The sequence below is a fragment of the Tamandua tetradactyla genome, chromosome 6 (assembly GCF_023851605.1).
Source record: "Tamandua tetradactyla isolate mTamTet1 chromosome 6, mTamTet1.pri, whole genome shotgun sequence".
NCBI lineage: Eukaryota > Metazoa > Chordata > Mammalia > Pilosa > Myrmecophagidae > Tamandua > Tamandua tetradactyla.
The window spans coordinates 64,817,283-64,842,979 of record NC_135332.1 but is presented as its reverse complement, the minus strand read 5'-3'; the positions used below and the strand labels follow the sequence as shown (position 1 = coordinate 64,842,979).

At 41.9% G+C, this 25,697-nt stretch overlaps 1 long non-coding RNA gene across 3 annotated transcripts in view; it reads left to right on the top strand.

The window, feature by feature from the left end:
- The window catches only part of LOC143686093 (uncharacterized), a 54,566-nt gene extending 31,050 nt beyond the window's left edge, over positions 1–23,516 (top strand). The window contains exons 3-7 of one of the 3 annotated variants that reach the window (XR_013176892.1): positions 10,663–10,821; positions 13,366–13,532; positions 18,633–18,712; positions 21,536–21,718; positions 23,147–23,516. This is a non-coding gene — a long non-coding RNA (uncharacterized LOC143686093). Of the gene's footprint in view, positions 1–10,662; positions 10,841–13,365; positions 13,533–18,632; positions 18,713–21,535; positions 21,719–23,146 lie in introns of all 3 variants that reach the window. The other 2 variants (XR_013176891.1, XR_013176893.1) reach the window with 2 other exon arrangements.
- The last annotated feature ends 2,181 nt before the right edge of the window (positions 23,517–25,697 follow it).

The window sequence follows — 25,697 nt, the reverse complement described above, 5'->3', positions numbered from 1 at the left end:
TAAAGAATAAAAGCAGAAAAGAGGGCAAAAAAGAGTAAAAAGGAGAAGAAAGGAAGAAATATGTGATGAGACCAGAGGCAAAGGTCAGTCCTGATAAAAAATGCATATGAATTCAGAAGGCATCAGGCACAGGGTTCATCTACTCAGAGCAATGTTTGAGGCAGGCAAGACCATCCTTCCTTGAATGATGTGTTGGGGGGTTGAACTTCCTATCTCCCTCTCCCCAGGTTTCCTCAAGGTTCCTATAATCTCACTTACAACCATCCAAACAGTTCTCCAAGATGCCACCTCAAACTCTTGCATCCATTCTTTCCATCCAAAGGAAGTGCTCAGCTACCGCCTTAAGTTTACACAACTCTGAAACTGGATATTCAGTTCTCTATTCTATGGGTCCTCAGAGGTACTAAGAACTCCTCATAGGCTCCCCTGGCCTTCTTGTACTTTTACCATAGTCATAGTTTGCTGTTCCTGTAAATAAAAGCAATGAAGGAGGGTGTGAGGGTAGTTCAGTTGTAGAATTCTCACCTGCCATGCAGGAGACCCGGGTTCAATTCCCAGCCCACGCACTTCCCCAAAAACAAACAAACAATCAAAAAACAAGTAAACAAAAATTCAACAAATGGTGCTGCAATAACGGAATGCTCACATGGAAAAATAATGAAATGTGACCCCGCTATACAGCCTACAAAAAAAAAAAAGCAAATGAAGGATCTTTTGTCCTTAGTGTGCAAATTCAAGTTTTGTCTCAGGAGTCTTCATTCCCAACTAGTGGCTGGGAGGGTGTGAGGGCATTGTGGAGTGGGTGAAGCTAGCAGGAGGCTGGTAGTATGTGACAGGGACCTGCTGAGGTTTCATGAGCTCTTAGAATTTTCCTCTTCCTTCCATGCCCTGAGATGGGAAAGATCATCTACCTTTGTACCACCAAACCTTTCACTTTCCAGCCCTCCTCTCTACATTCTTTCTTCACCCTTTCTCGCTTGCATTTTACCTCCATTCTCTCTTTCCTACTTGAGGTGATTTCATCTTATTAAAGTAGGAGGTGAGGTCAGCTGCTGAGAAAGGCAGGGTGGGAATGAAACCAGGAGCTTGAAGCCATCATGAGACCAGGAAAGGAGCCTCACTAGGTTCAGTGATGTCCTTGTTAATACTCAGTAGTTAAAGATGTGAGGGTGATCCACCGTCTTTCTCTAGAAACACCCTGCAGCCCAAGAGCAGAGAAACATACTGCAATTTACTCAAAGCAAGGGCTTGGCTGCAAATGATCAAGGAGATGAAAAACTCTATGGAAGTTTTGCAATCAGTGTTGAAATGGCTGACCATGAAGTTAAGGGTCGATCAGGTAACAAACTGACCATGAGCTCCTTTTCAAATTTCATTCCATCTCTGTCCCCACCCATGTCTCTCTGACAGAGTCCAAAGCTAACAGCTGATTCTCTCCCATGTTTTGCCACAGTCTGGGAAGTTACCAAGACACTATGTTTGGTTATTTATCCACTCTACCCCTTAAAAAAGTAAGAAGGACTAAAAATCATATCTCTTTGGTCCCATATTTGGGCTAGTTCTTAAGTTGTTTTAGTATGGAAAATGGTGCAAATTCCTCAGTCTTCAGCCAAGCTGTCAGTGGAAAGAGAGGTTGTGCTTCACTTCCATACCCTCAAAACCCAAATTAGGAGTTTGCTGGCTTACCATGGGGCATCTCTGACGCCTTACTGGATTTTCATCAACAGGGGTCCTTGAATGCCCCAAGTACTCTGTTCATTTGGTAAAGAATGGAAGGACCATAGGAGATTAGGCTCAAGTTCCTGGAAGAGGCTCAGTTGAAGAAAGAAGCCCATGTCTGGATTCTGATGGGAGTTTAGGTCCTGCTAGGCCTTGAATCAGAGTAGGATGTGACTGGTTGAAAAGGCCAACACAAAGGCTGGAAGTCTAGCTGGTCATGAGGTGACTGGCAAATACTGAGGCAGCCAGCTGAATGCAACAAGGTAAGTGTCAAGAGAACCTGATGAGTCAAGTCTGGAAGGATCTGGGAAGATTTTAGGTCCCAAGCATAAAAGCAGATGATTCCAAAAATGTCAGCTGGGGCAGAAAGGATCCCACAGGGTGTCATGAGTCTGAGAAAATAAGACTCCAGGTCCATAAAATCATGGAGGTGGCAGGAGCAGCAATGGGTAGAACCACAGGGTGGAATCAAACTTGTGGGCCTTTCCCTTTGCTTGAAGAATCCAGGGGAGGGAGAAGCTGTGTCTGAGTAGAGCACCAAGGCCTCTGTCCCTTAGAGTCTGTATTCCAGAGTCTGGGGAAGAATTTAAGGAAGTTAGACTAGGGAGACTAGGAAGACAGATAGATATGCAGATGGGAGCAAACAGCGTATAAACCAGATAAAGCTTAAACCAAAGAAGCAAAACATACAGTTTGGGTTGATGTGGGTGATGATGGAAGGCAAGGTAGATGTGGAAGAGGAGAGTATGTTTTGTAGAAACGTGATTTTTTTGTTATGGTACAAAATACAACTTTCAGTATGCAAAGTCTGAAACCTAGGAACATACCAAAAACTTTACCTCTCTGATTTCCTTTTGAAGCTTTTGAATGGGCGTTGGTGAACAGTGTCTACAGTACATAGTCTGGAGATGAAACTTTGCAAAGCCTTCCAGTTGACAGTAAAAGAAAAAGAGTTTGCTTGGATTAGGGCAAAGATAAATGAGTCTAAATTATGCACTGGGTAGTTTATCAGTCAGAGCAGGAAAATTAATCTTAAGGCATGTGTCTCTCTGTAAGTGTGTGGGTATATAATTCAGAAATGGCAGTGAGGCAGCATTAAGGGTGAGAAATGGTGCAATTAAAAGAGTCAAGAAACACTCCTGTGAAGGCTCCTGCATCATCGTTAATTCAGCCACATTGCCCTCCACGAGCATCACACAAGGTCCTGTTTGCAACCTCTGACTACTGGGAGAGGAGGGCCAGCTGCCAGCACCATCTCAGAGGCTCCTTGGGGAAATTAGTGATTTTCCTACTAACCAGCCCCTAAGTTAATCAAGTCCTGTCCAGTGCAGCTGTAGCTGTTTATATAATACAACCCCAGGGGAGTTGGTGGGTGCGGGGTGGGGGTGGAGAGGAATGGAAAGACAATCAGATACCTAGCGGTGGCCAAGATTTATGTTTCTGTATATCTGGGCCAGGGCCTGGGATTCTGCATTTTAAGCACTCTTCCGGGTGGTACTGCTGCTGTTCATCCATGGGCCACCTTTGGGGAGCCAGATTCTAGATGGGATGGACCAGCAGCTTTGACAACACTTGAGAATTTTTTAGAAATACAGGTCTCAAGCCTTTTCCCAGATCTACAGATTCAATCTGCACTCTAATCAGATCCCAGGTAATCGGCATGCATATTCCTGTCTGAGAAGTGCTGCTTTATAGGAACTCCTTGGTATCCTTAAAAATAATCTGTGATATCCCTGAAATCATATGCAAAATTGCATGCATACACACAGGACTATTAAGGGCACAAATAGGATTCCAGTGGCTGAATTCTGCCACTCACTTTTCTTCCTTCTGGATAAAGAAGGGAGAGTCAAGGACAAATAGAGAACTCACTACAGAAAATAAAGCTGTAAACCTGAATATCTGAGCCAGCCTCTGATGCTTTCTAACCTAGAGCTTCCTTAAATATCGTAGGCTGATGCACACAATGCAAAGCCCAGAGGTCCCAGTACGGTTTCCTTCCCTGCAGAAGGTTTGGTTCTGTGGGGCATACCAAACTTTCTTATCCCTTAGCCACATGAGCAAAATTGCCCAAGGTGGGCAATGGTGGCTCAGTGGCAGAATTCTCATCTGCCATGCCAGAGGCCCATGTTTGATTACCAGAGCCTGCCCATGCCAAAGAAAAAAAAAAAAAAAAAAGCCCAGTCTTCCTCACCCTCCTCTGTAAGGCTGGAAATTGCCAAGAGCTGCAGTGTGTTCCAAGGGGAGTGGGGAAACCAGGTTGCAATTAGGAAGAGTTTCTAAATAAACACTTTTTTTGGTAAATTGTCTGACGAGATTAAAAACAAGAAAGCTAACTGAATTCCTGAGATTCCAGGTACAGCTAGAGAAGCAGAAACAAACATGAAGAACTCGGAAGGGCAGGCTGAGGTTTACACATGTTGGAACTCAAGAGAACAGACGGCGGAAGGAAATCTCCTGTGCTGGGCACCAGAAGTAAAAGAAGAAGGTGACTCTTGGGTCCCGTCATTAACAAACAGCCATTGAATGCATGCAGAGAATGTGGGATAGTCAAAACAGCAATTCCTCTTCCCTGTGTGGCCAGTAAGTGGGGTTGATAGAGGGGCAAAAAATGTCCCTCACCCAGATCTGCCAAAGATAGGAAGAGAGAACAGAAGTCCCCACTCCCGTAGGCTGAAGAAGAAATCATGGGAGAGAAGTTTGTGTTGTAAAAATGAGGTAAAGCCTATATTCTAAAGGGATCCATGCACAAGAAAAGTTTATGATGCTCTAAAGCCTGGAGCCTTCCCTGGCCACCATCTGAAGATGGAGAGGTACCAGGAACTTGTAAGATGCCCTCAGCCAGTTCAAGCTGCTGGTAGGTTTCCAGACTCCTGAGCAGACCTCCCAACCCATTCGATATGTGATCAACTAAATCCACTGAAGCATACTCCACATAGTTCAAAGATGTTTCTAAGGTGAGTGGGAGACTAATGAACCCCCACTGATATGTCCACTTCCCTGCACCCATGGGCAGCCACACCCCTTGGCAGATTTCTCATAGCTACTGACGTTTCAAGTTTCAGGGCCCCAACTTGCACAGATCTCTGTAATACTGGGAGTTGTTGGGAATTGCAGTGGGTTCCAGGTGGAGTCTCAGAAACTATTTCTAAATAAGCAGGGTTTTTTTGTAAATTGCCTAAAGAGATACTAAAAGAAAGCTAACTGAATTCCCAAGGCTCTGGTATTTTGTTTTGACTTTTAGTAAATGTTTGACTTTCTTTTTATTATGGCAGTCCTTTCTTCCAAATTATGTAAGCTTCAGGCCCCACAAAACCTGGCTCTGTCCCTGCCCCTAAATCCTAACATGTTATAGTCAAGGAAAATAAAAAGTGGTCTCTCTCCACAAAAATCTGAGAAGTTCTGCCCCAAAGATCCCTCTCCTCCATTCCTGTGTGAATGTGAATGAGCTTTTGCAGAAATATCGTCACCCCTCAACCATGATGAGAAGGATGAAAGCCAATAAATAGTGCCATTTAAAGGGCTCCCAACTGATGGGTTAAAAGTCAAATTCTTCTAGAATCAATGCAGGTTCCCTTCACGCTCTTGGAAAATGAGTCAAAAAAAATGTTTTTTTTAATGGAAAGAAAAAAAATCTGCACCATTTCCTTCATGTCACTCATACTTGTTCTCTGTCATTTAAAACTCTAAAAATGTTGCAGCTCCCTCCCGTTCCCTGGCCAAAATTGCCAATGTATCTGCTTGCTAAATCCCTATCTTCCTGCAACCTTTGCTTCAGATCATATTGTGATCTCCAGGAAATGGGGAAAATCAACAGGCCAGGGCTCAGACAGTGGCAATGAATGAGGGCAATAAGTCTAACCTACGCCTCTATGATAAACTATCCAGGCCTGGGAAGGAGGGAGAAAACTGCCTAAAGAGGGCTGTTTGAAAAAACTCAAAATAAACACTGATGTGAAATTGTGGGTTGGGCATTTGGGTCAAAGGACTAGATCAGAGATCTAACAATAACATTGTAGTCATTAATGCCAGAATTTTCTCCTGGGGGTGAAAAACACACTAAACTCAGGCAGGAACCTGTTTTTAAGCTCTAAGCCTGTGCAGCTTTTCGGAGATATCTATATATGTATGTAGGTATGTATGTAAGAAACCATTACTAATTCATAGCAGTGATGTAAAAATTCAATGAGATTATGTACATAGACAGTCTTCATAAACCCCAATTGTCTTAAGTTTATATGTGTGGTCATTCCTCGAAATTTTGGACACTCCTCAATGAAAAGCAGCTGTGGTAGAAAGAGATTCTGATACATCCTCTTGCACATATCTTTTTCCTCATGCTCCTTTATCCCATGCCTTTCCCCTTTCAAGTGGCTAGATATTCTGTATAGTTATCTCAGGAGAAGAATGTCAAATGGTCAAGTCTTTCTTTTTGGTTCTGAAATGTTAGACCTTCTGAGAAAGAGAAAATAGTCTCTTCAACAAATGGTGTTGGGAAAATTGGACATCAAGATGCAGAAGTGTGAAATCAGATTCCAGCCTCCCACCATACATAAAAATCAATCCAAAATGGATCAAGGACCTAAATATAAAAGCTAAAACTATAAAATGCCTATGAGTTAACATAGAGGATTCAGCAAGGGATTCTTAGATATGACCCTAAAGCACGAGCTACGAAAGAAAAATATAGATAAATTTGATTTCACCAAAATTAAAAATGTTGTGTATTAAAGGAAATTATGAAGAAAGGGAAAATACAACCAATAGAATGAGAGTAAATAGTTTCAAACCATATCCAGCATATGTAAGGTATTTTTACAATGCAAAAATGAAAGATAAACAACTCAGTTGAAAAATGAGCAAAGGACTTGAATAGACATTTCTCTGAAGAAGATACACACATGGCCGATAAACTCCTGAAAAGATTATTAGCTCAATATAATTAGCCTCTGGGGAGATGCAAATTAAAACCACAGTGAGATAGTACTTTATACCCACAAGGATGACTATTATTTAAAAAACAGAAAAGAAAATATGTTGGAAAGTATGTGGAGACGTTGGAACTCTGGTGCAATGTTGGTGTGAAAGTAAAATGGTGCAGCCACTATGGCAGGCAGTATGGAATTTCCTCAGAAAGTCAAATGTAGAATTACCATAGAACCCTGCAATTCCACTTCTAGTTGTATATCTGAAGACAGTGAAAACAGGGTCTCAAACAGACTTGTAAACACCAACATTATAGCAGCATTATACACAATTGTCAAAAGGTGGAGAAAACCCAGATGTCCATCAACAAATAAATTGGCAAACAAAATGTGGTCCATATACACAATGAAACATTATTTGGTCATAAAAAAGAATGAAGTTCTGAAATATTCTGCAACATGGAAGAAGCTGGAAAACATGCTTGGTGAAATAAGGATATATATGGTATGAGATTACTTATAAGAGATGACTAGAAATAGAAAATTTTCGGACATAGAAAGCAGATTAGAGATTGGCAGGAGGGGAAAAGAGGAAGTGTGCATTGTAAAAATAAAGTAAAATAAAATATTTTTTTGAAAAAATCAAGTAGAACATTGGAAGGCCCTGAGTTGAGCAGTTTTATGCCACATGAGATAAGGAAAAAAATTTTTCTGTTGCCCAGAGTAATGAGAAAAGATTTTAAAGAACAGGATAAGAGTGAATTCAGTGACATTATAGAAGGCATGTGCTATATATATGCCGTGACCTTTTCCCCATAACTCCCTAGGGTCACTCTAATAAAATTATTAAGCTCATGAGATATTTGGATGAGGTAGTTTTTTCAGGAACTGGTGAAATTTTTCAATTTTATGATATTGGACATGAGTGAGACAGCTCATCAAGAAGGTAGGAATGTGAAGGAAGGGAGAGACACAAGGAAATAATCCCCAAGGACTAACAGAAAGCATGAACAAGTCCCTGACTCTTTCAAAGCCAAGAAATTGGATTTCAGGTTTGATTTGTTCATATCATTGAAGGGTAGGAGAGCTGTGGTGTCACAGTCTTTCAGTGTGTGGGTGTGTGTATGTGCATTCATACAATGTGCATGTATATATAATACATCCACTTTTTACCAAAGTGGAATGATTCTACATATATTGGGGAAAAACAGAGAGAGCATGGAGGAATCTGGGGCTTGAATGACGGATTTCCTGAAGACTGTGATGCACAGCTCCTCTCTCCTTCACACCCAACACCTGACTAGGGAAGGAAAGACAGAGGGTAGAGTCTGCACAAGACCTAGAAGGATCATGCAGAAAAGTTTAGAGCCACCCAACTTCACTCTTGTGTCATAGAGAAAGCTGTGAATGTTGTCACGACTCAGGGACCTGCAGACCACTCATTCATAGTTTGAGTGAGCCCCATGGAGAAACTCTGTTGCTATTCTCCATTTTGATGTCCAGCAGCATCCAACAGATCATTTGTTGACGGTCCTGCAGCAGTGACACCTGCTATGCCTTGGCAAGTTTTTTGGGTGCCATCTAACATATTCCATCTAGTTCCCCTTTGAACATTTCTAAGACCCAACTCAGATGGAGGGACCCTGGAATACCATTGAGGTGGGCTGGAGCACACAAAGGCTTGGCCCTGTCCCTGTGTCTCCATCAGACTTCATGGAACCCAGCTTGAGATCTGCTTAGTGTGAATACAGTGGTGACACAGGTATCGCCACCCCACTACAGGGAGTGAAGGAATCAGAGAAGCCCCACCAAAGAACGGCGTCCTGGAGGAATACAAAGCCAAGAGAACAGCAATAATATGAATTGCCCCTGGTGACAAGGATTGCCAAAGATGAGTGTATTAGTTAGGGTTCTCTAGATAAACAGAATCAACAGGGAACCCTCGCAAATATAAAATTTATAAAACTGTCTCACGTGACCGCAGAAACGCAGAGTCCAACATCCACAGGGCAGGCTGTGAAGCCGACGACTCCGATGGATGGCCTGGACGAACTCCACAGGAGAGGCTCACCAGCCAAAGCAGGAATGGGACCTGTCTCCTCTGAGTCCTCCTTAAAAGGCTTCCCATGATTAGATTTAGCATCACTCATTGCAGAAGACACTCCCCTTTGGCTGATTACAAATGGAATCAGCTGTGGATGCAGCTGACATGATCATGACCTAATCCTATGAAATGTCCTCATTGCAACAGACAGGCCAGCACTTGCCCAATCAGATAAACAGGTACCACAACTTGGCCAAGTTGGCACGTGTCCCTAACCATGACAATGAGTATGTTTGGAGGTTGATTCCCTGCTACCCGCATCTCTCTGAGTAATGGAATAATTTTTTTTTCATCTCTTTCCGCACACAGCATGCAGTATAAACTGTGATCATTCCTGATTCCAACCAGGAATGCACCTCCACCACTAACAACTCTATTCAAAATAGGCATATTTTGGAGGTGGTGCTGTTAAAAAGTTGTTGATAGGTTATGTTGAAGGGCAGAAGTCAAGATTCATTACAAGTATTTTGGCCTCAGCAGCTAGCAAATGGCAGCCGCATCTGCTGAGACACAGAGCGCTAGGAAAGGAACAAGTATCAGTAACTAAATTAGATTATTGAGTTACTTATTAGTCATCTTCTGGCTCTTTTACTAAACTATAAGCTTCATGAAAGCAGGGACTTTTTGTTTACAGTTTATTGTTCTCCACTGTTTAGAATAGTGTTTGGAATAATGATGACATTCCATAAATATGTATTGAATGAATAAATTGTGGAAATTTAGGGCAAGCTCAGTGGGAGTGGGGACAGGAGTGGGAGGCTCACAAGTTCAATTTGGGAAATATTAAGTTTAAGAAACCCAGAACATAAAATTGAAATTGTAGTGTAGATTGTTGTAAATTGGAGTTTGGAGCTTAGGGAAGAGTAAGAGAAAAAATGACCTGGACATCATTGTACAGTTGGCACTTAAAGTCATGAGGCCTGATGAGATCAACTAGGAAAAAGTTCTCTGGAGGCAAAATGGTCCACCAATTATTAGAGATTTGGAAAAGAGGGAGGAGCCAGCAAGAGACTGCAAAGGAGTACCTGACTATGAAAGTGGATGGAGAGAAATAGATCCAGAGATGATGCTATCTCAGAAACAATGCAAATAAAAGTCTTCAAAGAGGAGGAAGGGAAGATGCCATCTTTTTTTGCCCAAGGGAGACAGGTGTGGTGTGGTCCAAAGGACCCTACAAGGGAGGTGTGAGAGATATTTGGGTCCTCACCCCTGCTGGTGACACTGGAAACCTTTGAGTGAGAGTGAACTCCATGATTAGCACTTGGTCACCATGCTCGGTATATAATATCACATCTTATTTAATGTTTGCAACAACTCTATAAGTTAGTTATGTCCATTTTACATATTTCCCAAAGTCAAGGCTGGTCATTGCTAGAGACCCAGTATGCCTTATAGCATGGTGTTTAAGACAGTGAACCTTGGACTTGGACTTCTGATGACTTAGGTTTAATCACCAGAGACAAACTAAATGGAAAGCTTACAACAGAAAATTATTTGTCAATGCCTTTTGCAAACTGAGCCAAGGCAGAAAGGCACAGTGAGTTGCCCCTCAACCTCAACCTCATCCCTTCCAACAAAAATGTCCACAGTGGCCCCGTCAGGGTGACTCAGGGAAAAGGAAGAATCTTAAAGTGCCAACCACTCACTCATGGCCAGCATCAGGAGCCCCCTCATTGTTGGCTCTGGTTTTTGCTCTTCTTTTGGTGGTGTTATGTTTGCAACTTCACAGCCAATGGCACTCAGATGCCCAGTTCTTTTGTGTCCACCATTTGATTTCTGGGGCTGCCAATGATGGACAACATGGTTTCATCTTCTGGCCCTCGGTTTTCTTACCTGTAAAATAATCAAATCAGATTAGGACATCACTGTCATCACTTTTAATATTGCCTTCTGTGACCACTGGTTTTGTCCAAGGGTGAAGTTCTGGGGACATCAACCCCCATGCTGACACTGAGTCATCGTGTGAAGATGTGTCCTGTTTATCATCAAAGTCTGCTCAAAGACAAGTGATTTGTTGCTGCTGCCATCACTGCCACCACTCCTGGGACTGAAGGACCAGATGCAGAACCACCAGTAGGTTGTTATCCACCCAGTGAGTACAGGTGACATGTAGGCTGAGGATGTGGGGAGGAATGAACCTTTCATCTCCACTGAATGATGCTGACTAATCAGCAAGGGTTGGCTGGAGAAGCAGCAAGCAATGGCTGCCTGCCTTTTTCCTGAAAAGAATCCTCTATAAATGTGCTTGTTTGTTGGTAATAATGACCACTCACTTTAATATTGTAAGGGAACATATGTGTTTAATCTAGAATGGAAGGGGACTTGGAGAGACACTGGCCTGCCCTCTAAGCATAACCATTCCTCACAATTGCATATGGCGCTTCCAGTTCACTGAAGGATGCCACACACATTCTCTGTGAAATGAAAGGGGAGGTTGTTCTGTATTTATCTAGAGAATGAACGAGGACCAATGAGGAGAATCTACAGGGGAGTCTAATTTCAAAAGAACAGAATGGTTATTGCATGATCTTTAGAGCCAAATGTCTGTACAACCTTAAGGATGTAATTTAAATTTCTGTGCCTTGGTTTTCTCATCTATAAGATGGGATAACTGTCGACCTCAGAGACCAGTAGAGGAATGAATGAAATGAATGAGAACGTATTTAAAATGTCTGTGCCTAGGCCATATTATTCTTGGTTTCATTAAGATTAGAAAGAGCATTTTTAGCAGTGCATTCTGACATAGGTAAGACTGTCAGGTCAGGATAAGCCTCTGAGACCAGGAAGAATTCAGATAAATAATCATCAAATAAGGAGGAAAGATCTCGGGATGGCAGAGATGTAAACAACTCCAAAACCTGAAATCTGGGTAATGCCTCTCTGTGGAGTTCACCTACGGCAGGTACCCCCTGACTTATGCTTCCAAAACAGAAGTTTTGATTTTTTTTCCTTTGCTTTGCTTTGTTTTGCATTGGTTCCCAGAAAAGGGCAAAAGAGCAGAAAAACAAACTAAAATTACTAGAGAGTCTCTTGCATGGATCCTCAAGGAAGTAGTTTCTGAGGTCTCAGAATAAGGGGAAAAGAGCAGGATGCACAGTCTCTGGCAACATACCTGCTTTGGGCTGAGGAGAAAGGGCCTTCCCTGTCCAGCTGCCCACACTGTTGAGGATCTTACGATTGTCTCTACTGCAACCTGAAGTTGACAGGCCCTGGCCAGATCACAGATGGGCACAGTTAACCTCTCGCCCTCTGATTCCAGAAGGCTCAACCACCCCGCAGACCCCAAACCTTGGTCTCCAGTCCTTCCTATTAAGACTCCTGAGAAGACACTGAAGACTGTCAAAAGAGCAGACAATCCCCAACAGACCCTGGCCACATCCCAGAGACAAAGCTTTTATCACTAAATATTTAGCTGTCAAAAGACCAGAGGTTTCCTCATAGAATTTGTTTTGGAGAACATGACCCTTCCCCAAACAACCTCCTCAGTTGTCAGGAACCTTCTCTGAGGGGCACAAAGAACAAGCAAACAAACAAAAAAACTACCAAATATTTAGCTGTCAAAAGACCAGAGGTTTCCTCGTAGAATTTGTTTTGGAGAACATGACCCTTCCCCAAACAACCTCCTCAGTTGTCAGGAATCTTCTCTAAGGGACACAAAAAACAAGCAAACAAACAAAAAAACTACCAAATTCCCAAAGGGAGAGTTGATCAAGCTACAAGATTTCCCAACCACAGGTATAGTATCAGCCTCAACCTGTTCACAAATTCTTAGCGAACAAAACTGAGTTTCCAGAATTAGGCACTGGCTAGGATATAAAAATCCAATTTATAAAGATCCTTTATATGGGTTTAGATTTTCTTTCAATTCCCCAAAGCACATTCACCCATTATATGTCATTCCAGACTCAAATAAAATGTACACATGTACATATTTTCTCATTTTATAGATGAGAAAATCAGGGCTCAGACAAGGCAAATAAATGAACCAAGTTTACACAGCTGGGATCAGAGGAGCGCAGACTCAAACCCAGATCTTTGAGCAGGAGCTTCTGTCTGGTGGGAGAAGGTTTTGTGAAATTATTGAATAACTTAAATCGAATTGAATTGAATTACTTCAAGTTCAGTAATTCTCAAACTTTTGAAATAAATGTTTTGTTCTGGCTGCAGAACCTTTTCATTTTCTGCTGAAGCACATGAAATAAATGATCTTTGCTGTCTGATCAAGGTCAGGATGGGGGCTGGTTATAAATCCTCCCACCTTTGAGATGGTTCTTGAAGCATTTATGTGCAGGGGGAGACCAGCACCCCACAGGAACTCATGTTTGATATCCATTGGTCTCGATTCTCAGTGCTACAGGAGTTGGGAAAAGAAAAGCCCTAAGGACTAGAGTTAAGGAAAGCTTTGTGAAAGAAATAGGGTTTGAGTTAATCCTTAGAGGAAGGATAGGAATGGAAAGGACAGAAAAATTTCCAAGGTACCCAGTCCAGATGGAATGCCTTGGAAAGCCTTTTACTCTGGATATCTCCATCCTCTCCTTGTTCTGGATTATTCACACATCTCCTTAGCTCCCCAAGGAGTCCATGTTTTCTTCCACTCTGTTTATATTCCTTGCCTAGGCTGATGCCTTTCTGAGCTTCTCTGATGACTAAGGAGAAGAAAGTCTTCAACTAATCAATCCATTCACTTAACCCATCTTCACTGAGCACAATCTGCATGAGACAGCAAATGAACAGTAAACCTCAGGCCTTCAAAGAACCAGCTATCTACCAAACAGCCCACTCAGGTAGGTCCAGAGCAGCACAGCAATCCTCACAATTTATTTAAAATAGCATTCTTATCTCTATAGATATAATACATATTCACTGTGAAAAATGAGCAAAATGCTGGAAAATACAATCTGACCATTCAAAGAGATTTTATATTACATTATATATTAATATTATAAAGTACATAGTAATATAAATCAGATATATAACATATTAACATATTAACCCATATCATATTTAGGATCATTCTGCTTACATAACTTTGTTTCCTGTTTTTTGAATCTAAGATGTCATCAGCATATTCCTATGTTCCCATGCCCCTGAAAATCCTTTTATAAACATGCTTTTTACTGTTTGCAAAGTATGTAAGTCGGGATAAATTATGTTATGCTGTATTAACAAATAACATCAAAATCTTGGTGGCTTAAGCCAAGGAAAATCTAATTATTATAAATGGCTGCAAGTACACTGCTTTGACAGGGAGCTCTTCACTCCCTCTTACTACATCTCTGTCTTGACACAAAGCTTCAGGGTTTTCTCTGATAGGGGAAGAAAAGAGTGAGAAGTTGAGCCCTGCAATTAAATGCTCCCCTTCGGAAGTCACTTTGGCTTACATTCCTCAGGCCAACACCAGTCTCATATGCAGACCTAACATCAAGAGGGCAAAGAAATCCAATGCTTCCCCCTGCCCCAAAGGGAAGGGCGGCCCATTATTTGTGAATGGTCTCCCATGCAAAGGATTCTGACATGTCAATGTACTGTATTTTTTTTCTAACAATTACACTGCCCTTGAGAGACCTTACAATAGAGTTGCCAGACTGGGTTGGGACTTAGGACAAGGCTCATGCTAGTGGTCAACATAGATCTGAAATGTCAGAGTTGAAATCAGAGCCCGCAATTGGGGATGGGAACGTTGGAGAATGCGACTGTTGTACTGAAACTTAGGTGATCTCTTGGCTGGGTCAATAAGGTTCAAGAAGGTGTGCATGTACAGTGTATCACCAAAGAGAAGGTCACTTACCCTCAGATGACCAGGAACTCACACAGAGTCTAGAAGATGGCTCGAAACATTCTTTTACTAGTCCAATGTGTCTCCTTTCAGTCCCTAGAGGCTGCACTGGAATGATGTCAGAGGAGCCTCCCCTTTCTCATTTCCCCTACTCCCATATTCTTTCCTCTCTCCATGATTCCCTTATTTTCTACACTTCCACCTCCTCCTGCCCCCAGCTTCCCAGCTCCCTCCTGGAGAGACGTCACAGGGTCCTCAAGTCCTGAGTACTTCCCCTGACTCAGTTCTCAAGTGGTAAGGACTGGTCCCTATGGCACATCAGCTCAACATAGAAGGAGGAATTAGAGGTCTCTGATTTTTTAAATGGAGCATCTATACCTTTTCTCTTGCTGATATTGAACTACCTCTCCCAGGGCTGGGAATGCACACAGGAGCTGGTTAAATGCTGCCTGAAATGGAATTCTCCAGTCAAATCAGAACATGGATATTGAGTGTGGAAAGTCCCTTTAAAAATCTGATCCCATAGGTGTGTGGCTAGTGGTAAAAGTGCTAAAGCCACATTTGAAAAGAAGGTGGCCCTCCTACCATGTGCTAATATAATTGGTCAGTGTCCAAGCCATTATCTATTTGAAAAGTATAGGCAATCATTTCTCTCTTTCACTCTCCACTCATCCTCCCACCTTCATGTGGTAGGATGTGTGAATGAACTCAGAGCTAGCCTCATCATATGAGGACCCCAGCATCTCTTTCCTCTCTCATATATGCCTGAATGCATTCATCATGGCCCTAGTGAGAAGACCCCAGGACATGGATTCTGGCTTTAGGAGGAGATAGAGGCTCAACTTGGGTCTCAATTTAAGTTTTACAATCCAATTCTGCTCTTTCAGCGAGCTCTGCATTGACATGTTGGATGCAAAGGGGCTCTTTTGTCACCAAATAGTTTCTCCTTGTGTATATCTCTTTTGAGGAAGAAGCAATTTGAAGATCAGAATTTGGGCAGGCTTGAGACTCTGCTCCAGAATACCATTGAAACCCCTCTTAATCTAACATTGTGTTGCAAGGGTTAAAGAAAGGAAAAGGATATTTGTCAGAGATGGGTGAAGAAATCAGAGAGGAGTTGGTATTTAAGTTGAGTCTGGTAGGATGAATAGAAAACTGATTGGCAGATGAGAATATTTATTTCTCAGGCTCACTGAGAGGTGGGAGTGGGTAGTTGGGATAAGTTTACCCAAGGATCCAAGGAGCTTTCCTACAGCTACAAAGCCTTCTTTGATGTTCTTGCCATCTAATTTGAGTTGTCTATGTGATGGATGGGCTAGGAAGACTGTTTCTCAGCGGGTAAGGGATTCTGAGTCTGCTGGGTTGGCATGTTTTTGGCAGGTTGTCTGTCTTGCTTTGTTGCTTTGAAGGACCATTGCTCAGAAAGCCTTTGTGGAGCCTGGGGCTAGTGGGTCATATCTGCTTCCTTGCTTTGGCAGGCACACATGAAAGGCTCAAGGTGTGGTAACCTGAGCTGGGAAGAGAAATGGATCCAGCTGATCACTGGGCAATCCTGTCCATTTGATGTTTGATGAGCTGGGGATTCTGGAATAGGATGGAATCTTGGGGTTCACTGCTAGGGACTCAGTGACCAGCCTGTTACTCAGGTGGAGAAAGAGATTTTTGATAGAGGCAACAGTAATGACAAGTGGGATTGCCATGCATTGTCTGTCATTCATGCACCCAGTCATTCATGCAGCAAACATTTGCTGAGCTCCCATTTTATTTCAGATGGTTGGCACAGGTAAAACATGGCACCTCCTCTCCCCAGGAATAAACCAAAGAGCAGAGAAGCTTATAAAAATACTTCGACAGAAGGAGGCATGGAGGTCCTCTGGAGGATCATAAAGGGTTTCTCCCTGTTCTAGCTTGCTAGCTGCCAGCATGCAACACACCAGGGATGGATTGACTTTCAATAAAAGGGGATTTATTTAGTTAATCTATAGTTTTTCAGAGGAAAGGCAGTTAACTTTCAACTGAGGTTCTTTCTTATGTGGGAAGGCACAAGGCGATCTCTGCTGGACTTCTCTTCAGGCCTCTGGGTTCCAACAACTTTCCCCAGGGTGACTCCTTTCTGCATCTCCAAAGGCCTGGGCTGAACTGCAAGTGCCAAGATGAGGTGTGCTGAGCTGCTTGGGCTGTGCTATGTTGAGCTCTCTCATTTAAGCACCAGTCAATTAAATCAAACATCATTCATTACAGCGGGCACACCTCCTAGCAGACTGCAGATGTAATCAGCAACAGATGAGGTCCACATGCCATTCGCTCATGTCACAGCAATAGAACTAGGCACCTTCACCTAGCCAAGTTGACACCTGAACCTAACTACCGCACTTCTTTACCCTGAAATGGGGCATAGCATGTGAGGTCAAGAAAGACTGAGACTCTAGACAATTAGCCCCCCAGACAAGATTGTCATAAGGACCAAATGACCATTTCAAGGATGCATAAATATTGCATAAATGGCAAAGAAAAATAGAACAGAATATTTTTATTGTTGCATTCAGGCTATGCAGCATGACAGAGTCCTTCAAGCAATTGTGATGACTCAAGATTTTATTCAGATGGCCTGTGCCTCTTTTCCCCCATTAGCTAGCACTTCCTACACATTGTTTCAGCTTTCTAGAATACCTTTCTTCCACCCTTCTTTGCTAATTCTCAAACCAAATTCCTCTCAATAGCAGCCTTGATCCACCTTCATATAGAAAATTTTTCTGAAATGGTTAAGTACAGTGTACATACCCCCACACACACGCATTGGATTCCAACCACGGAGGGGTAGAGTGGCAGGTTAGAAGGTTGGGGTTCTGCTCTCATTTGTTCTTGCTTCCTGTCCTTGGCATCTCAGATGTCTGTTCCAACTAACCTGGCTTTAAAGCATTCTTAATTTTGTCCTCAATGTGTTTTGTGGATGAATATTTCATTTTTCCAGCTATATCATAATCTTCCCCAGTGCTGGACCAACATCTGTGGATGCTTCTCTACACTCTGCATTGGCTGACTTTGTGTGAAGCCCTCAGTATTTATCAACACTTCACCAGCAAGGCTGATAGAAATGAGGCTGTTAATTTCATCTTTGGGATTTCATTTGCAATTAAATGGATGGTTATGCTTTGGTTATGGCTTAATTAATAAATTCAATAAACATGAATTAAGGTTCTATGATGAGTCAGACGCTGTGGCAAACACTGGCTCCACAGAGATGAATGACAGGTCTCTAATCTCATGAAATTCATAGACTGGTAAGAGATGAACTTGTGCACATGGAAATTTACAGCACTGTAAGGTTATTGCTAGAGAATAGGTTAGTTGAAAGTAATGTGAAAATCCAAGGTAAGGGGCAAGAAACTATGCATAAAGAGGCTTTGAGACCCTGAGTAGAGAATGGATCATCTCGATTTTAAAGGATGCAAACAAAATTTCCAAAGAGACAGAGAAGAGCATTCCAGGTAGAAATAATAAGTGGTGCAAAGACTCAGAAGTGTGATGAGACAGGAAGTCATATTTGAGGAAGCTCAGTATCTTGCTTTGACTAAGATATAGGCTACATAATGGGAAATGATATCAGATTGTGAGGGGCCTTTTATACCAAGCTTAGGAATTTGGGCTTTATCTGGTACACACAGAGATCCAAAAGGAGACAATAATGCATGAAGGTTCCATGATCCCATTTGCTTTTTAATAAAATACTTTATTTTTAGGGTAGTTTTAGGATTACAGAAAAATTGCACAGAAAGTACAGAGAGTTCTCATATATCCCTCTCCCTCCCCCACCCCTTGACACAGTTTATCCTATTATTAACATCTTGTATTGGTGCTTATCTTTTTTTGAGTGTCATATAATTCGAACCATACAATATGAAGATTTTTCAGACTGGCTTCTTCCATCTAGCAAATGCATTTAAGGTTTCTTCATGTCTTTTTGTAGTATGATAGCTCATTTCTTTTTATTGCTGAATAATACTCCATGTATGAATATACCACAGTTCGATTACCCATTATGTTTAACTTTGTAAGAAACTGTCAGGCTGTCTTCCAAAGTGGCTGTCCAATTTTGCATTCCCACCAGCCATGAATGAGAGTTCCTGTTGCTCCAAATTCTTACCAGCATTTGGATGTCAATGTTTTGGATTTTAGCCATTCTAACAGGTATGTGGCAGTATTTTATTATTACTTTAATTTGCAATTCTTAATGAAAAAAAGGGTCAGTATCTTTTCATACATTTATTTGCCATCTGTGTATCTTGGTAATATTGTCTTCGTATCTTCTGCTCATTTTGTAATTGGGTTGTTTGTTTTCTTAATGTTGAGTTTTAAGTGTTCTCTGCATATGTTATATGCAAGACCTTTATGTGTTTACTGTGTTTTGAAAAACCTAGATATGCTGGTTTGAAGCTGTTATGCACCCCCAAAAAAGGTCATATTCTTATCATCCATTCCTGTGAGTGCAGAGCTGTTGTAGGTGGAATCTTTTGGCTAAGTTGTTTCAACTGAGATGTGACCTGCCACATTCAAGGTGGGTCTTAATCCTTTTACTGGAGTATAAAGGACAGGAAAAGCCAAGAGATGACATACAGAGAAAAAGCCTCCAGAGTAGCTGAGAGAGGAAGCCACTGAAACCAGAAGCTGAAAGCAATGAAACCCGAGACAGTAGGACCATCAGATGCTGGCCATATGCCTTCCCATGTGACAGAGGAATCCCAGATGCTGGTGCCTTTCTTCAGAGAAGGTATCACCCCGTTGACGTCTTAATTTGGCCATTTTCATGACCTTAGAACTGTAAATTTGTACTGATAAATCCACATTGCAAAAGCCTACCCATTCCTGGTACGTTGTATTCCTGCAGCTTTAGCAAATGGAAACAGTGAGCATGCACATTGTGCTGAAAAATTTTACTCACCTGACATGTGCAGTTCCAGTTGAGGTCACACAAGGTGATGCTCTCTGCCTTCTTGTTTCAGCTGTCATGGTAAACAGATGTCCTTTTCATGTTGTATTGTTGTTCTCATGTTTGTGCTTCCTGTTGGTGATTTCACTATGTAAAATGTCCCCAGCATGGTACTGTCTAGTGTTACTGAGTTCAAGAAGGCTGTGATATGCCTTATGGGGAAAATAGATGTGTCAGATAAGCTTCATTTAGGCATGAGTTAGAGGGGTGCTGGCTGTGAATTCAATGTTAATGAATCAGCAGTATATTGTAAGCAGGGCGTCCTCAGACAGAAGTACACATCAAACAAGATTATGTATTTATCGGTTGATGAAAATGTTGTGATGAGAGGTTTGCAGGCACCTAACCCTCTAAATCTCCTAGGAGCAGTGATTCAATATTTACTAAGTCCACGTTTGTGGCACCTTTTGTAGTACATAATTACTGCAAGTAATGAAATTGACTGTACAAACAAAATACAGTTTAGAGAGAAGCAATGTAAGAAACACAAATGCCCAAATACAATTTAGAACATTTTCTACTAATGTGTAACCATCGAAATCATTGTTCCATTTAACTAGTTTTTTCCTAGGCATGTGTAGAATTAACCCACACCAAAAATTTGGGGTGGGGGTGGGGTGCAGATATGTGAAATTTTGTCCGAAGCTCTGCAAACGGGGCCGATGTCTTGCTAGGCAGCCTCTCTTCCATCTTGGATAGCTTCTCTACAGCAATCCTGACCATGAGCCTTCTGATTCGAACAGAGGCTGTTGTGGATCTGTGGAGGAGAGAGAGATGGTACCATGAGTATAGAGCATTCCCAAGAAACCTCACAGGTGGTAGTATCTCGTTAGGGCCAACCCAGTCCAAATCTCATCCTAAGATATGCAGGTCCCCAAATCCAATTTCCTCAGTGTTTCAAAGTTAATTGAGTTCAGAAAGGCTGAGCTAACAAAAAATTTTCCAATTCATTAATTTCCCACAAGAAACATAACTGCTGGAAGGATAAGTTACTCCCATCTTCTAGCCCAACTAGTACACTTACTCTGCTTTGACATTTCCATGAGAAGCTAAATTACAACTTGAAAGTTGCATGGTGAGCAAGGATTCCCAGCAATGGGAGATAGATGTTGTTCTAGTTTGCTAGCTGCTGGAATGTAAAATAGCAGAAACAGGATGGCTTTTAAAAAGGGGAATTTATTGCTAGTTTACAGTTCTAAGGCCAAGAAAATGTCCCAATTAAAATAAGTCTACAGAAATATCCAATCAAAGGCATCCATCCAGGGAAAGATACCTTGGTTCAAGAAGGCCGATGATGTTCAGGGTTTCTCTCTCATTCTGGAAAGGCACATGGTGAACACAGTCACAGTTTCTCTCTCTACTGAAAGGTACCTGGCGAGCAAGGCTTTATCTGCTAGCTTTCTCTCCTGGCTTCCTGTTTCATCAAGCTCTCTGGGAGGCGTTTTCCTTCTTCATCTCCAAAGGTTGCTGGCTGGTGGGCTCTCTGCTTCTCATGGCTATGTCGTTCTGCTCTGCTCTCTCTGAATCTCTTTCTTTCTCCTAAATGTTTCCTCTTTTAGAGGACTTCAGAAACTAATCAAGCCCCTCCCAAATGGGTGAAGACATGTCGTCACCTCATCCAGTTTAACAACCACTCTTGATTGAGTTACATCTCCAAGGAGATGATCTAGTTACAGTTCAAGCATACAGTATTGAATAGGGATTATTCTGCCTTTATTACATGGTATTTAGATTAAAACATGGCTTTTCTAGGGGACATACATCCTTTCAAACCAGCACCGATGTCTACACAAATAAATGATGACACTAAGTATGGTGGTCTGATGCCTCCAACTCCCCCAAAGGAATTTTCTTATCCCTTCACCCAAGCAGCAGCAGTATTTTATTTGCAGTGTGCCCCAGTTACAGACAAAATGTTTAGGAGAAAATATTTTCTGGGGTTTAGGAGAAGATAGTATATCAGAAACTGTAAAGTAGCAAGAAATACCAAGCTTCAAAATTAATCTGATTAAATTGGTCTATAGGTCCAATAGAAATTGTTTCACCAATGGATTTATGAAGCATCCAGCTGACATGGGTCAGGCATCATGCTACAGATATATCAATAAACAAGACAAGAGCCCTGCTGTCAGGGGACTCAGAATTCAGTGGGAAGCAGCCGTGTCCACCAGTAATTACTCTGCAGTGCAATGTTTGCTGTAATGAAGGTATGGTGGGAGCTGAAGGATGGGGTGTAATCCTCTCTGGGAGTATCAGGGAAAGCTTCACAGTGGCCAAGAAGCTTAGCTGATCCTGCTTCAGCATCAGATTTTCATAATGAAAGAAAATGCATATTCCTCTCTCTATATATATTACCCATAGTAGAATAATAAAGGGAAGCCCTGTTAGCCTTGAGGTGTTTTTCTTTCAGATCTGTATGCATACATTCGGTATCTAACAATGTCTTGCTGTTCTTGCTTGGAATCATATCATAGGTTTGTTCCCATGTAATTACTCAAAAAATGTTGGTTATTTCATCACTGCTTGGTATTCCATGATCTGAATATAACATAATTTATGTAATCAAACACCTGTTATTGAATTTTTAGGTTATTTCCAATCACTCAATAATAAAAATAGTAAAGATGAAATTGAAAGGGCCTTAAAGATGATATGGTAAGATCTTTATGCGTGAGAAAATTGGGTTCTGGTGAATTTGTGATTTGGCCAAAATTATATGCATTGTTAAGTTAAGATCTGGGTTTGGACTGCTGGTAAGATGCATTTTGGGGAAGGAGGAAGGGAGGTTGATTATGAGGGAGTTGAATAAAAATGAAAGGCTCTGGGAAAAAAAAAAATGAGTGGGAAGAACCGAGGCCCCCAGTGTAGGGAGAGGGGAATGGTGGTGTTTGACCAAGGTCACTGGGCTCACATGAAACATGAGACCCACCTCTCGGTAACAAGGGTGAAAACTGTGGTGACCCTTGTTGAAAACCATTTGACAGTGTGCACTGAAGACCCTACAAATGTCCTCAGACAGTGTGACCCCATACTTCCACTTCCAGGAATCAATCCTAGGAAGTTGGCATGTACATAGTCACTAAAATGTTGCTTAAAATAATAATTTTAAAACTCAAAAGCCTTCCATGTTGGGGAAAGGTTGTTTAGATTATGGTACATTCACAAGAGGCCAAGTAATGTTCCATGATTACTTCTCTTTTTTTCTCAATGTCCTGTCTTTCCTGGAATTCCTAACCACCTTTTCTCTCATTTCCATGGCTCTCTATGATCTCGACTGCGTTTTCAGTTGCCTATTGCTGCATAGCGAGCTAGCCCGAAATTTAATGGCTGAAAACCACAACACTTTTATTGTCCATCATGACTGCGTAGCTCAGGGATCTCTGGTCCAAGTGACTTAGCTGAGAAATACTTGGTGGCTGGAGGGGCCACTCAGATTCCCTGCCATGTCTGGTGCTTTGTAGGGGTGGCTTGGGGTCTGGGCTCTCTGGAAGCCCTTGCTCTACGTGCTCCATGGGGCTGGCCACGAGTTCTTTCCGGCAGGCCTGGGACTTGCCCCCACATGGTTTAGACTCTTCCTCAGCCTTCTAAGCATGGTTTGTGCTCTTTTTGTCTCTGCCACTCTCTTGGTTTCCTAGGGCTGCCATCACAAAGCACCACAAGCTGGGTGGATGAAGACGATGGAAATACATTCTCGCACAATGCTGGAGGCCAGAAGTCAGAACCAAGGTGTGGGCAGGTCCAGGTGTCCTCTGACGTCTGCAGGGAAAAATCTGTTTCATGCCTCTCTCCCGGATTTTAGCAATGGCTGGCTGGCAATCCACAGTATTCTCTGCCCTGCTCATCATGTGGCATTCTCCTGTCTATCTCTGTCCAGCTGTCCCCAACCTCTAAGGACACCAGTCATATTGGTTAAGGGCCTGCCTTACTCCAGTACGATCTCATGTTAACTTCCTAATTCTACCTGTAACAATCCTGTTTCTAAATAAAGTCACACTCTGAAGTACAGAGGATTACAACTTCAGGGTATCTTTTTGGGGACACAAATTCTATAACAGCCACTTTAGTGGGATGTCAGGAGAAAGAAGAGATAAACACATGTTGTCAACCTGCCATATTTAATTAGAAGAGCACTGATTTGTATTTAAGTAAAAAACAAGTCATAAAAATATCCAGACCCTTTAGCCCAGGAATCCCACTTAATTTAAGTAAATAATTAAAAAAAAAAAAGAGCAAAACCTCTGAGTTTTACCATAGTGCAAATCTGGTAGCAGCTTCAATGTCCCACTGTGCATGACTATTAATTTAAAATACAGTGAGTGGGTATAAGGTAAAATGGGTAGCTATTTTTAAAATTTTAAGTGATAAATCTAAGAGGCAACTTGGGGAAATTCTTATGTTATAATATTAAGTATAAAGGCTAGTTACAAAAATATAGAAGCACAGAAAAATAAAAGAATATAGACAAATCATAGAAATTGTATGAGTGACAATATTTCAGGCAATAACCTTTACTTCTGTTCTAAAAATGTTCCCTAATGTTACTCCATTGGGTTTGCAATTAAAAGAAAAAAATCCATCCCCATTATATGCAATGGGTTTTATTCAAACCCCGTACACTGCATTTATTCTGCTCTGGCGCCCTGAGCCCTGTTCCGGCTAGCCTTTCCTCACCTGTGACAACATCTTTCCCTGTGAACCTCAGGATCCCGTGAGACAGACCCTGCAAACAGTGTGGGTTTGTGCCTGTGAGGTGGTTGTTTCCAACACATTGTGTATTACACCTCTGTGTCTCCTGCACCAAGAGACACGCAGCTCCTTCTTGAGCAGCTTACTGGGTTTTCGTTTGTCTTGTTTTCTAACTGAATTTCATCCTGTGAGCTCGGGTTGCTCACTAGCCCAGGATTCCAGTGTGCTCTGTGCCAAGAATGAACTAGAGGAAAAATATGGTTGCTGTTTTTGTTGTTTTCTGTTCCCTCAGCAAAATGGAGGTAAGCACCTGGGACTGGTTCCTGCTTACATGCAAGCAAATAATGCATACTAGAGGCAGCTCCATGTTCGATGAGTGGCTCCAAAATGGAAGCCAAGGCTTTGAGCCCAGCTAGCCAGCTTGAGACCACTTGATTTAGACTTCAGTACCTCAAAAATGGTAAAGACTTTAAGATGTATCCAGTCCTACATCTCCGCTTTGCACAAATCCTTATATCCCATGAAGCTGTCAACCAGCTTTCATTCAAACCCTACAGGGATGATGAGCTTTTCAGAGAGCTTTCATGTCAGAACCTTCTTTCATACATTATACTAAGTTCTGATTCTCTGCCATTATCTCTTATAGCCCCTTAACATGTGAGTGCCTGCTCCATGCCAGGCACAGTTCTAAAGGTTTTATATATGTTAATGAATTTCATCCTTAGAAGAATTGTTGATGTGGATCCAAATATTACCCCCAATTTATTAATGAGGAAACTGAGCTGAGATAGTTTGTCACTTGCCCAAGATTAAAGCCCTCATAGCTAAGCAAAGCTTGTGCACACTGTGGTGGATTGAATTATGAATTATGTACCCCCAACAAGCATATACGTTTTATTTTAATCCGTGTCCCTGTGGGTGTGATCCCATTGCAAATAAGACTTCTTGAAGATGTTGTTTTTAGTTAAGGTCTGACTCAACTGAACGAGGATGGGTCTGAACCCATATTACCAGAGTCCTCACAGAGAGAAAAAACTAGAAGCCAGAAGGTGGAGAAGTCCATGCAAGATGAAGCCAGAGTTCAGTGGAAACTGGAAGAACTGACAAAAGGAGAGGAATGACTGCCAGCAGCCAGCACAAGAATGCTGCAGACTCCGGGAGAAAGCAAGCTTTGTTGCTACCTTGATCTTGGATTTCTAGCCTCAAAACCATGAGCCAATAAATTCCTACAGTTCAAATCAACCCACTGTGGGGTGTTTGTCATAGCAGCCTGGAAAACCAAGACAGATACATAAGCAGCAACGCTAGGACTCAATCTCAGGCCATCTTACTCCATGCTGTTTAGCTACACCATACTGTCACTTGGATCTACTCCCATCTGTGAGAACTTCTGGAGCCAGACCAAACAAGGGGTTTGACTCCATTTCTACAAGTGTTTGCATATTTAAACATGGCCAGATCTTCTGATGTTTCTCATATTAGTTGTTCTGTATGCCCCTG